The 9796-nt window shown below is 48.5% G+C and overlaps 1 protein-coding gene across 1 annotated transcript in view; it reads right to left on the minus strand.

Annotated features, from left to right (window-relative positions):
- Positions 1-963, minus strand: part of ADARB1 (adenosine deaminase RNA specific B1) — a 502731-nt gene extending 501768 nt beyond the window's left edge. The window contains exon 1 of the mRNA XM_029606158.1: positions 866-963. The gene's annotated coding sequence lies outside the window, so the exon portion shown is untranslated. The remainder of the gene's footprint in view (positions 1-865) is intronic.
- Between the last annotated feature and the right edge of the window lie 8833 nt (positions 964-9796).

Here is a 9796-nt window from a genome sequence, read left to right on the forward strand (position 1 = left end):
AGTGTTTTTGTGTTAGGAACTGTTTCTTTCCCTTTATTTAAATTTCATGAAGTTTATATAACAACGGAGTGTCATATATATGAGTATCAACTAATAAATGTACGTGTAATTGCTGTTCATCTTATGAAATAAATAATTTTTAAAAAACATGGAATTTGCATGCACCAGTGCCAAGTCTAGCACTGGTTTTTACTTCTGTTTTAGCACGTATTAAAAAAAAAAAAAAAAAAAGGAGCATAGTTAATTTACTGTAAAAAAAAAAAAATGCACTCTAAAACAGGAGTGAAAGCAAGCACTCCTTATTGCATTAACCCGAGAGATTCAGCGACTTTATCAAGCAAGCTTCAATACACTGCTGTAATATGACAGTTTAACTACTTAGTTGGGGACAGATGCTAAAGGTAAAGAAGGTATAATGGTTTGGAGGGGGAGGGGGAGAAGACCAAGAAGGTTCAATTTAGCTCTACCATTCGGAGCATGGGGAGGGGGGCAACCACCATCCCCCACCCCCAAAATTACACCTATGCTTCAGTGCCTCTAGACTCTGAACCACAATGCCACTCGAGCTTCATGTTCCCATAGCAACCACAGACCACCAGCTCATCAATTACAAAGATGCGCTCATTCTATTATCTTGAGCAACCCAGTCACGCCAGGATCTGCCGCTCGGAGCAGCTCCCGATCATGCTGCTCTCACAAACGAGCCCCCAGCCCCTCGCCAAACCCTCCAACCTTCAGTGCCTGAGCGGTTTCAATCAGCTATCCGCACCCCGCCCCTTCCCATTCCAGCAGCGCACAGCCACAGCCTAGTCACGTAATACAAAATGAATATTATTTTCAATAAAGATAACTAAATGCGTCTTACCACCCTCAGGTTATTTTATTTCAGTCCAACGTTGGTTCTAAACACACCTTACTTGCGCTGTATAGCCAAGCAAATCAAGGGTACACGGCTCCTGAGTTAGTAACGACAGCCGAACTGAGCATGCGCATCATTATTAGTCACCGCCAGACCGGAAGCAGCTATAGAGCCTGCGACTCAAAGCTAAGGGAGCAGGACACAATGGGGGCGTGGAAGGCAAGGTAGGCAGGGGCGGGTAGAAAAGGGAGAGCCAGCGGCCAGGCACAGAGCAGCTTCATCTTCCCTTGTGCAGCATGGAAAACATAGTAGCGTTTTGCGGATCAGGTGGCTGAGTAAGTTTAAGGTTCTGTGCATTTCCAGGCCCACGCTGGGGCTCTGCATTTTTCTGCAAGGCTCGGGCAGCATTAGAAACAATTGTAGCTTTTTGCAGTTCATGTGAAGGAGGAAGCTTAAGACTCAGGAGGGGAGGGGGGAATTTGGCAGAAGCAACATTGAATACTTTTCATGAGCTTAGGCAGCATTTCAGCATTGTAAAGGTAAATGTTCCGGTTAGGCATGGCAGGGCTGGGAGCAACCGGCACAGCATTTCAGCTTTTTCCTTTTGTGTTTGGGCTTAGTCTTTCCTGAATCAGGGTTGGAAAAACAGGGCACCTTCTTTCTTTCTGCTAGGGACAGCATGGGGTGCAGCCAGTCCACTAGCTCAGCCGGCAGAATTTTTCCCTTTAGTTTCACTTTTGAAATCAGGTAGCCAGGCATGGCCTTCTTTCCTCCTTACTTCCGCTTTAGCTGGAGTCTGCAGCTTGCTGGTGAACCGAGCTGAACGGTTCAGCAAAGGTATTTAATTCTATAGCCTTAAAGGGCCAGTGGTCCTGTATTTATTATTATACGTTTAATTGTATTATTGCTTATGTTTAAGGGCCAGCGGCCCACAAATCTATGTGTTTAACTTTTATTGCATCTAAAGTATTTGTTTATAGGGCCAGCGGCCCTATGGTTATTGTCTTTTCCGCTTATTTATTATTATTTATGGCATCTAAAAGGCAGGCAGCCTGCCATACTATAGGGCCAGAGACTGGTGTAATGTTAAATTCACTACAGTTCTAATTAATTTATTGCATCTAGAAGATATAAACATGTATTTATATATATATAGAATCGGGTAATTAAAGACTAGTGGCAATATATATGTCTACCATTCAGCCAGGTTATGTTAAATTCAGGTAATTTTAAATTGCTGTTGCCCCTTGCAAAGGGCCATATGTACTTAAATTTATTTCAGCTAGAAGTGTTTTGTTATAGGGCCAGCGGCCCCATGGTAATGTCCCCTGTTACATTACTAATTAGTATTTAGGGCAGCTAAAAAGGCTCGTGGCCTGGTTATTCTTTTAAGGCAAGGGCCCTGGTGTAAAGGGTATTTGCATACTTAGATATAAGTTTGGTATTTTAAGGATTAGCAATACATACCGTGTTTCCCCGAAAATAAGACATCCCCCAAAAATAAGACCTAGTAGAGATTTTGCCGAATTCCTAAATATAAGACCTCCCCCGAAAGTAAGCCATCCCTTGTAAACAGGGGTGGATTGACCTATCGGGGGATCGGGCTTCCCCCGGTGGGCCAGGCAATCCTGTGACGTCAAATTTTTTTTTTTTTTAAATAAAGTTTCCAAGGTATTAGAGGCAGACGTGAGCAGTGGTATCCCGAGGGGAGCCAATGTCCCTGGGCGCAAGGAGGCTCATGCGGCCGCTGAGCCTCCTTGCCCGAAGAAAAAGATTGTGTTCAAACGCGCTGATGCTCTTCCTCCTTCCTGCCTGTGCGGCCCCGGAAGTAAACGTTGCCGGAGCAGGGTGGGCAGGAAGAAGGACGTGCATCAGCACGTGCAGAAGAGGAGGAGCCGCCGCGGGCTGCTGCGAATCCCAAGTCGCAGCGGCCCAAGAAGAGGAAGAGTGGGCAGGAAGAAGAAAGAGCATCAGCGCGTGCAGAAGAGGTGCCGCCGCGGGCTGCTGCGAATCCCAAGTCGCAGCGGTCCAAGAAGAGGAAGAGGCCCTGTAGCAGGGCCGAGGAAGAGGCCCGAGAAATTCAGGGCCGCTGCAGAGCCCATCCTGCGGCGACCCGCGAAGAGGAGGCCCAGAGGTGAGAGAGAGGCTGAGAGTCTGTAGAGGGTGCGTGCGTGTATGAGATGAGTTGAGAGATTGTGTGTGGGAGTGAGGATCTGAATGTTTGCAGAGGCAGCATGTGAGAGCCTCTGTGTGTGTGAGAGACAGCGTGTGACGGTGAGAGCCTATGCTTGAGCAAGACAGCATGTGGGAGTGAGAGAGAGCCTGGGTGTGTGAGAGTCAGACAGCATGTGCCAGTGAGAGACTGTGTGTGTGTGAGAGAAATGCATGTGAGAATGAGAACCTGACTGTGTTTGAGGGAAGAAGATGGAGAGAAAAGAAATACGGAAGAAAAAAGGACAATATAAAAGGAATTGGCAAAAAAATAAGAGGGAAGGTGGAAAAAAAAAAGCCTGTGACCAACCAATTAGAAAACTAACATCAGCCAGCAAAGGTAAAAAAAAATAAATTACTTTTTAGTGATTGGCACATGTAATCTTTGTTAATGTCAAGAGTAGCACTTTCTCTATGCGGATCTCACAATGTACGAGATCAGCATGGAGAAAGTGGAAGCCCACGGGGCCTGCACAGAGGAGGCAGCAGAATGGGCTTCAGTGTCAGTAGCAGCAATCGGCGCCTCCCCAATAGCCATGTGGCAGCAAGATTACTGACATCTGGGGATGGTGGCGGTACCAGTCGGGGGACCCCTTCCAAGCAGTGTGCAGAGGTTCAAAAGCAGCAGAGTCAGCCCAAGCTGACTACCATGAATGCTGCACACTCTTACCTCTCTCTGACAGCACACTGGTGGGACATGGCTGACGCAGGGGCAGCCAGCAGCTCTATTAGACATCCCCTGAAAATAAGGCCTAGTGCATCTTTGGTAGCAAAAATTAATATAAGACACTGTCTTATATTAATATATACCTATGTATACCTAGGTATACATAGGTATATATTAATATATATATATTATACATAGGTATATATATTAATACCTATGTATAATATACCTATGTATATTATACATAGGTATTAATATATACCTATGTATAATATATACATAGGTATATATGTTTAAAGGTATTATTAAATAGCCACTCATATCGCATATATAGCATATACCGATCCCCCCCCTCTTTTGTTTGAGGTATCATTTTACATTATAATTACTAGCGTCCTAAAAGAACAAAGGCCACAGCGGTGCAGGGCACATTATGTTTTAAAGGGCCAGCGGCCTGTTTGCAGTGCATGTCTTTGTATGCTGGGGTGGCAGCACATGGCGGCAGCCATTATGCTGGTGATCATTTTGGGAACTGCACTTGGAACACAGGGCGGCAGCCAGGTTGGGGAGCAGGGCTTGACGGCTGACATTTAAGTCATGTGGGCCGCATGGCTGCGGCCATATTACCGAGGATACAAACAGCAAGGGTTAAAAAAAAAAAAAGTTTATCGATTAACTGTAATTTTGCAATGCAGTACTTGTCAGTTGGGGATGGTGTCTACAAGTCAGCGGTCAGCTGCGGCAGAAAGTCCTCGGCACATCAACAGGCCCCCCTCGGGGTAGCAGGCTCAAAAGGTTGGGCGGTGAGAGACCGAGGTAAGAACAGGATCATCAAGCCAAAAGCGAGCAAGCAGACCGCAGGGCAGTGCAGGTGCAAAAAGCAGGGGGCATCCAATACTGCAACACCAGCATCCAATACTGCAGCACCAGCTGTAAGTGACATGGATCAGTGGCTATTAGAAATTGAAGAGCAGGCAGCTGTGCATGGAATGGAGTGGGTAGGGCAGCTCATGGCGGGGTCTCCCCCTTCATCTTCTCACGGATGGGGCAAAGGTGCTTCGTCAGGAGAGCCTGAGTGCTCACCAGGAGATGACCTAGTGCAGGATATAACAGCACTCTCCTCAGCTCTGCAGGGTTGGTTGTCAGCGTTATGCAAGAGGAGTGCCAAATCACAGCAGCTAGGGGCATTAGCAGACAAGAAAAGGTGTCCTGTGGGCCCCAGAAAAGCTATTAATTGGGCCTGAGGCGTCACTGGGGCATCCACGATGGTCTTAGGTTGTGGGGAAGCTTCGCCGGCCCCCAACCCTTTGGCTACAGCTTCCACGGCTCCTAGCACAGAGGCTACTTCATATGACAGGGGACGAGGTAAGCCTGCGAATTGTGATACTTTATAGTCGTCTGATTGCAGTGATACCAAAAGAGTGTTAGCAGAGTCGCTTTGCTTTTGTTCTGTTCCCTATTACTCAGGCTACCCCTTGCCTGTCAACCCCACCCTCGATTCCGGTGCTGCAATCAACAGTTAACAGTTTGCCAGCCTTAGTTCACACTCCTCAGTCGCCAGTAGACGTCAATCCTTCCCTTAGCCCTCACCAGTTTGGCTTCTCAAAATCCAGCGCCACAAGTAGCGAGCAATGTTTTATGTGGGGTCACACCCTTATCCCACAGTGTGCCAGCATCAATTAAAGAAAAAATATGGAAGCGGGATTATATTTTCGCTCCTTATTACTGATATGGAAGTTGAGCCAGAGAAAAGGGGGATCAAGTGAGGTGAAAGAAAAGAGACCCAAAGTGGCCAAGAACATTCAGAATTGGATCAGGGCTTTCCACATTTTCATGACCGTGATTGTGTAACGCGAGCCTGAACATTCCCCTTTCCTCATAAGATACATGGACACCATCATGGTAGCGCAGAGGCGGGAAGGTTGGGCTTGGCTGAACTACGACATTTGTTTTTGGAAAAACATGGCCCAAAACCCCGCCGTCTCTTGGCAGCACAGATTGATTGACCTGTAGTTGGATGAGATGACTTTACAGAAGTCCTCATGGGCGGATAGAGCAGTTCATCAATACAGTTATTCGAGAGATAGGGGCTCATTCATGAGAGAGAGAGGTTCATTTCAGGGTGCGGGGAGGCGAGACACATGCAAACAGTTCAACGCTGGTCACTGCACGTGGAAAACTGTAAGTTCAAACACATTTGCTCCACCTGCGGTTTCGGTTCACACCCAGCCATTCAGTGTCGCACCTCCAGAGATCACAGACAGTTTCAGCAGCAGCAGGGGGAGGGGACACCTGGCTGAGTTCACGGGCCCCAACCCGGGTCAGCGTTGAGGCAATGCGCCCATGGCTTGATTGCTATCCTTACCAGGACGAGGCTGAGCGGATTTATACTGGCTTCATGCACGGATTCTGGATCCCTAGTCAAATTATAGCCCCTATTATGCCGGAACCCCCTCCAAGCAATGCACGTTCAATAGCGATGCATGAGGAGCAGGCAAGGAAAAAAGTGCAAGCTGAATTAGCTTTAGGCAGGATAGCGGGCCCCTTCCCTTATCCACCTTCGCCAAATTTGATATTATCCCCCTGGGTATGGTTCCCTAAAAGAGCCGGGACGCTTCCGGCTGATACATAACCTGTCTTCCCGCCTGGTAATTCGGTCAACGACCAAATTGACCCTCATTATGTGCAATGTCGTACTCCTCATTTGACGCAGCAATTCAGATGATCAAGGAGGCAGGACCCGGCATGCACATGGCTAAGGTTGACATAGAGTCTGCAGTTTGCCTTCTGCCGGTGCACCTGGACTCCTTCCACTTGCTGGGTTTTCATTTCAAGGGGCAGTTTTATTTCGACCGCTGCATACCGATGGGCTGTTCAATCTCCGGCGCATTGTTTGACTTATTCAGTTCATTTTGCATTGGGTAATCGAACAGCATGCGGATAGAAGGCAGATAGCGCACTACCTCGATTTCCTGTTGGTGGGGAGGAACGGCGCTGACTGCTTTAACCCACTGGTCATCGCAAAAGAGGTAGCTAGACACTTCGGCGTCCCGTTAGCGGAAGAGAAAACGGAAGGACCAGCTACCACAATTACCTTCCTCGGGATTGAGCTGGATGCGGTGGCCCAGCGATCCAGGTTGCCTGAGGATAGTGTTTAAGCTTAGGGAGGCAATCTCTGAAATGTGCTACCTTAAGAAGGCCACCTTGAGGCAGTTCCAGTCCTTGATTGGGTTACTTACCTTCGCTTCAAGGGTGATTCCTATGGGCAGGGCCCTTTTTACGCAGGTTATCACTTGCTATGGTTGGGGTGCGTGAAAAAACACCACAGTTTAAGGGTTTCCAGTGCAATTAAGAGGGACCTGGTTGTGTGGGAGACCTTTCTAAAGGACTTCAATGGTGTTGCATTGTGGCCAAACCCCCTAGGCAGAACAGTGAGCTGGAGTTATTCACAGATGCGGCAGGAGGCATTGGATTTGGGATTTATTTTCAGGGCGCTTGGTGTGCTGAGCGGTGGCCACATCCGTGGCGCCGGCACAAAGTCACCAAGGACTTAACATTCCTCGAGTTATTCCCAATTGTGGTTGCCCTTATCTGGGGAGAGTCACTTGTGGGGTCTCACATTGTGTTCGGATCCGACAACATGGCTGCGGTGCAAGTGATTAATGCACTTTTGAATCAAATGCTCTCATCCAGCATTTGGTGCTCACGTGCTTGCGCTTCAATATCACCTTTACAGCGGCCCATGTCCCAGGTAGACTCAATAACATTGCTGACTCTCTCTCCCGCTTGCAGTTCACAACATTTCACAGCCTAGCACCAATGACAGACCATTACCTGACCCCCACACCCGAGGAGGTGTGGCTACTTGGCCCTCCGAACTTTGGAGCATGATTTTAGGGTCCTTGTCAGTAAACACGCGGAAGAGTTACCTCCTAGCGCTTAGGGAGATACTAGGATTCGGGGGGAAGGAGTCACTTGAAGGAGATGATTGGCCATTACCTGTGTCCACGCTGTTGGGAGTACATGATGTATTGCAAGAGCCAAGGAATGTCCAGAGCTGCGGTAGCAAATCGCTTAGTGGGAATTTCCTTTTTCCAGGCTTCTGGGGTCCCCCAGTTCGGCATTGTTTCCCGTTAAGAGGGCTATGTTGGGTTGGGCCAGGGAGAACACCCAGAGAAGGGACGGTAGAAAGCCCATTACCATCGAGATCCTCAGGAGCATCCGTGAATGCCTGGGGGCCGTTTGTTGTAATGAAGCAGAATCATTCTTATTTAAATGTGCATTCTCCCTGGCTTTTTACGCGGCTCTGCGTGTTAACGAGCTAGCAGCTCAGTCTAAGCACAGGCCGTTGGCTACTTGCTTGCAGTTGGTGGATACAAGGTTTAAAGAAGGAAAACTGACCCGTCACATTCACAGGTCCAAAACAGATCAATTGAGAGCAGGAGCGAATATCACCCTCCGTGAATTGCCCAGTTCGTTGCAAGATACGGTGTACAACATACGGAGGTTCGCTGTTGGTACACGCTTCTGGGGTACCATTAACGAGATACCAGTTTTTTCAGGTATTGCAAATGGCTTTAAAATCCTTGGGTCTGGGCACAGAGGGCTATTCACACTCCTTCCACATAGGGGCGGCGACAGCGGCAGCTAGTTTGGCGAGGTCATGGCAATTGGCAGTTGGTGCTCTGGCAGGTTCAGGAGATATGTGAGGCCGCCGGGTTATTTTACAGGTAGCGGGTAGCTGGGATTATCAACCCTCCCCGCTTCATGTGTTCCTTTTCTCTTTAATTTGCGCAGATCGTGGGTGGAGGATGTCATTTGCGTGGATGATTGGGCACTCTTATGTGCGGTGGGCACATAGGAGGGCCCTGCAATGCCTGACAGGGGAGCACCTAGGGATGGCACCTCAGCGACTGTTTTGATTTGGAAAGGGATCCCAGGGATGTTGTGGGACCAGTTATTACCGACTGTGTTGGAGCTACACAATTGCAACTCCGGCAGTTGTCATATATCTCTGCAGTAATGATATGCCCCGTACCAAAAGCGTCACTCTCACCCAAAAAATGCAGAAAGATTTAATGGTATTGCATAACATGTTCCCGCAGTCTGTGATGGTCTGGTCCTGCATCACCCCTCGCAGGATCTAGAGAGGTGAGTGCTTCTCATTCAGCGATGGAAAAGATTAACAAATGGATGGGAAAATTCATGCGTGTCTTTGGTTTGTCTGTTACACACGAATTTATAGATGAGTCCAGGGATGTTTTCAACCTGATGGTGTACATCTATCAGACGTCGGCTCGGACATTTTAACTCTGATCTGCAGGATGGTCTTCAAGCGGTGTTGCACCTTATGGCCGTAGCCCAGTTGGGTTGTTGGGGGGGGGGGGGTCCCCAGTAAGCAGTGTCACTACCGGGGAACCGTGGCATGGTGACTGGCAGAAGTGACAACCCCCCCCCCCCTGCATTTAGGAGGATCGAACAGGCGGTTCGGACTGGGCAAGCGGCCTAACAGATCCGGCTCAGTCCCTCGACACTTCAACGGCCAAGAAGGAAATGCTGGGGCGATTAGAACAAACGTTCCCGACTTCCACGGTCGGGTCGCTGGATGCTATGGCTTTAACGGCCAGGTGTCAAAGGACAGCTCCACAGCTTATACGGCCAAGGGGTGTGCGCCCGCCTCAGCTGACTTTTATACTTACCACATAGAAGCCGGGGGGGGGGCTCACTGGTCACTAATTTAGTTACGAGTTGTTATGGAGTTTTGTACAGTTATGATGACGTTATTGATATGTTTTGCTAATTGCTGATTATTCAATGTCTGTGGGCTGCGGCCATCTTTGTCCAATCAATAAAATCTGCTTTTCGGAAGAAGTTATGTAAATTGTGCAGTATTGGGGAAGTGGGAGGGGGGGGGGGGAGGGAGGGTAAACGCAGCCTTTACACTGCCCCATATTGTGGATTCCAGGAGTTGCAGGCGGCTTGTGGAGTGTCTGTGTAGGGGCGCGTGCGCAAAGCACCTTCTATCTACAGTGTTGGCTGGAGCTGAATGTAGAAGCAAG

The sequence above is a fragment of the Rhinatrema bivittatum genome, chromosome 6 (genome assembly GCF_901001135.1).
Source record: "Rhinatrema bivittatum chromosome 6, aRhiBiv1.1, whole genome shotgun sequence".
NCBI lineage: Eukaryota > Metazoa > Chordata > Amphibia > Gymnophiona > Rhinatrematidae > Rhinatrema > Rhinatrema bivittatum.